At 39.2% G+C, this 3901-nt stretch overlaps 1 pseudogene; it reads right to left on the bottom strand.

Moving 5' to 3' along the window:
* Positions 1-451: 451 nt before the first annotated feature.
* On the bottom strand, positions 452-2316 carry LOC140938885 (endophilin-A2 pseudogene; annotated as a pseudogene).
* Between the last annotated feature and the right edge of the window lie 1585 nt (positions 2317-3901).

The following is a 3901-nucleotide window of genomic DNA, read 5'->3' as shown; positions in this document are numbered from 1 at the left end:
GTGGTGCCTTTGCTTTTTTTCACATGATGCGTGCGCCGTGACTACCGTCGAAAATCACGACAAGCACTTGGGTACGAGCCAGCTGCTATTCATTTGAATTCGGAAATGTTCACAGTGGAACTTCTCTACAACGGCCATCTTGGGGACAGAAGGAAGTGGCCGTTTGTAGAGAGGTTTTAAACAAGAGTCAATGTATGGATTTCTTGTCCGCCGGGACGAAAAAAAGTGGCCGTTGTCAGAGAGAGGTGGCCGTTAGCGGAGGATCGACTGCATTTTACCGTTCAGCACGCGCTCGCACATTACCTATGTTAACTTTATTAATTTTCGAAGTTGGAAGTTGGTCGCGAGGAAAATTTCTTTTGGTTGTATTCATTATCCCTCGAATAGTGGGAAATAGATCGAACGGATCTACTCCTGCCATAGTTATTATTATGCTCCTGCAAATGAAAACATGTTTTAATTTTCTATTGTTCAATCAGTTGGTTTATCATAACTTAACAATGCAAGTTTACAGTTTATAAGCAATGCAAATATTTTAAATTTTTAGTTTCTTATCATTCACGTTCTCTGAAAAGTGTAATTTTACCACGTAAAACAACGCCTTTTTCTTCCGAAAATATAAAAACAATTAAGACTCATTATGTTAATTTTGTTGTTTATCTCCTATAGTGAAAAATTGTAGCGATCAAGATGTTAACAGTATTTTTCAAGTGCATCTCTAGAAAACTGATACTGAGTGCCGTTGTAGATTTTCGTAGTTAAATTTCGTTAAACAATTTATTGTTATAGTTCTGCAAGAATCGGCCATTCAAATATCGAAAATAAAACAAATTGCAGAAAAGGATTATCGTCTGCGAAAAAAAATTAGATTCATTCAGTATTTAAATTTGATTTTTAAAAAACCCACATAATGACTATATTTCAATTATAGAAATTGAAGGGTCTGAGAAATAAGTCTGTTTCAAAAGCGTTGATTGCTTTCTGCCTCCGAGAAATTTGTTCAAGGCAAATCGACCAGCATTTCCACATGTTTAACCGGTATCCGCCCAAATTTTCCTTCCAAAGTTCCTTCAAACCAGTCTTCATTCAGCTTCTCCGACAGCATTATCACCTGGTCCTTAGAGAACGACAGCTCCCCGTCTTTCTCCGCTTGGTAGTCGCATTTCGCTCGGCAACTCGGCTTACTGGGCGTTGCTTCTTCCTTCGGTTTCCCAGTTGAATCCGAGTCGTCTGCCAAAGGATTCGTGCCTTTGGCGGAAGCTTCGGACTTTCCCTGATTCACAGCCTGATTTTCTGCACTCTTATTTGCCGCTTGATTATTGCCACTGCGACTTGAAGCTTCGTGTACCCTCTTGTTAAGTAGCAATAGTAGCCGCTCAAGGGTGTCGGCTGATTTCTTGTGGTGCTCCAACATGGCGCAGACCAACTGACTGAGCTGATGAATACGCTCAACTTCATTTCCCATCAACTGGGTCATCTCCTGTTGGCAAATCGCTTTCGATTCTTCAAACTTGTACTGTGCCATTTTGACTTCTTCCACCGCGATTTTATTTCCCTTGCGCTTCTTGCAGTCATAATCGAGTCTCCGTCCTTGTAGCTTCTTCCGATGCCCTGCGATCTCTTTCAGTTGCTTTTCTTCCAATTCGTGTAGCGGGATTAGGAAATTCTCATGGACTTGCGCATCCATCGTATCTTTCACTTCGGCAACTTCGATCAAAGAACTTCCGACATCGAGCAAAGCCGAAGCGTAGTCGGATTGTTGTGGGTCGAGATCATGGCCGGCTTTCAGCATTATATCACCAAGAGCTCCTTCCGTCTGGGGGTATTTGCTCCCTTGTGCGGCCACGTGCATGTAAATCTTTGCGCGTACGGCTGGATTGGGCTGAAGATACTCCTTCGTTTTGCACAGTAGCTGAGTCACAAGATTTGTCATCACGTCAGTTTTTCGCTCCAGATCGATAAATTCGTCCTCCATCTTAGTTCCTTCGGCCGATCCCATCTTTTCGCTCACAAACTGGTTTGCCTTGTTGATCTGTTTCTTAAAGCCCGCAAACGACATCTTGCTAGAATATTTTTCTTCGGGGAAAAAGCAAAACAAGCGGGTGACGCTTCAGTTGACAAAGATGATTCGGTTTAACGCAAAATCTATGAGAATCAAAGCCTTTGATGGTAGAAAAAATATTTGATGAACTATACCACCGCAGTTGCTTTCGCTTTGCTCGGTTGGACACTCTACTGATCGACTGCAGTGAGAAAATTCATAATTTATCCCCGTAGATTCAATCGATAAATTTGACCAATTTCATTTTAGCGACTAATCATTTAGTTTGTTGCAAACCAATGAAAAGATTTCCATGTTAGACCAAACAGGTGCAAATCAGAATTATTCAAAAGGTGCCTTTATATTTTCAGAATAATCAGATCGCCTCCATTCGATTTTCTTATTGTTCTTCTGAAAAGGAAACGTAGGAAATAAATTCACAGCGTTGTTTTCCGCTACTTACAAATGTTTACAAAGAGAAATCACAACCGCGGAAACTCTTTTTTTAAATTAACTCGCTTATAAACTTGTCCAATAAATTTTCATTTATAACTGGCAATTTTCTTTCGCCTGATTTTAAGGTTTGAGTTCGTAAATTGAACTATTTTCCATTGTATGTGGACAATTAAAATTTTTTAGTGGTTTCTCGAAAATTGTGAAATGGACAAATACTCGTTACCTAAAATAGTAGCGAAAATGTAAATTTATAATTTTGTTATCGTTAATTTTTTACAGATTGTATATATATCGAAAAAAAGCGTTAATCGAACGTAACCAGCTAGCGAAAAGTACTCGAAATTTTTACAAAATCGAGCGCAAACAAGGCTGACGCAAACTCGGTTTGTAAGTTGGTTTTAATTGGAAAAAATTGTTTCTATGAATCTAAGAAAAGCAAGGTAATATAATATAAGGCTGTGAACAAATGATAAGTCAGACGCAGCCTTTAGGTTGCTAATTCTGATTTTTTTCATTTTCTTCCACCAAAGGATAATTTTTTTCGTGATAATGCCCTGTTTGTTGTTGTTCAAATTCAGATGATCTTCCTGGGGGAGGGGGTGAGGTTCTAGCCTGCGTTTGGGGTTTCCTGCCGTTGAACAGCCGCTCCCCTGACCCTCAGAAAAAAAAAAATCGGGAAGAGGGACTCCCACTTTCCCTCTCCCTCACCTCGATTTTAAAAAGCAGCTTTTTTTATAGCAACCGACGAAGACGGCAACGGCAAGGAGATTGTCAGACAAGACAATTCAAGACAAAACTAGTTTTGTGAATCGCCTAGACATCCCGATTAGATTTCTCCTTTCTCTATTGACATGAGGTTCAATAAGCAAAAAAACAGCTCCCATACCGTGATTCACTCTTACTTGGTTATAATTTGGAGCCAATTAATGAAATAGTATCGCCACTGAAATACGCTAATACAGTATCCAAAAAAGCCTTCCGAAAAAAAAATGTTGTGTCTTATTGCTATCTCTTAAGCTTTAGAAAACTGACGACGCCGTTTACTTTGAAGCGCCTGTTATTCTCAAAAGAAGAAAAAGAACTAGTCAACACTCTTTCAGCCTTTTGTCTTTATCTCGATCGGTGCTGGATGTTATTTTAATTCAAAAAGAATTTTTATTTGTTACTTTGTTAAAAAGTTCCTTGTTATCATTAACGGGTGCGTTCGGTCGGTCGTATTCTGTAAATCTCAAAAGAAGAAAAAAAACTAGTCAACACTCATTTTTCACAAAGCTTGGGCCACTTAGACGCTACTGATACATCGGAATATGCATTATTCTGGAAAAATTAGCATAACGTCAAAACAGTGAATGTTGTAACGCAGATTTTTAACCGGTTGGTAGGACAGGTTTGTCTTGAAATTTC

This window comes from Porites lutea, chromosome 5 (assembly GCF_958299795.1).
Source record: "Porites lutea chromosome 5, jaPorLute2.1, whole genome shotgun sequence".
NCBI lineage: Eukaryota > Metazoa > Cnidaria > Anthozoa > Scleractinia > Poritidae > Porites > Porites lutea.
Note: the sequence above shows the minus strand (reverse complement) of the source record. Positions and strands in the feature narration are given on the sequence as shown.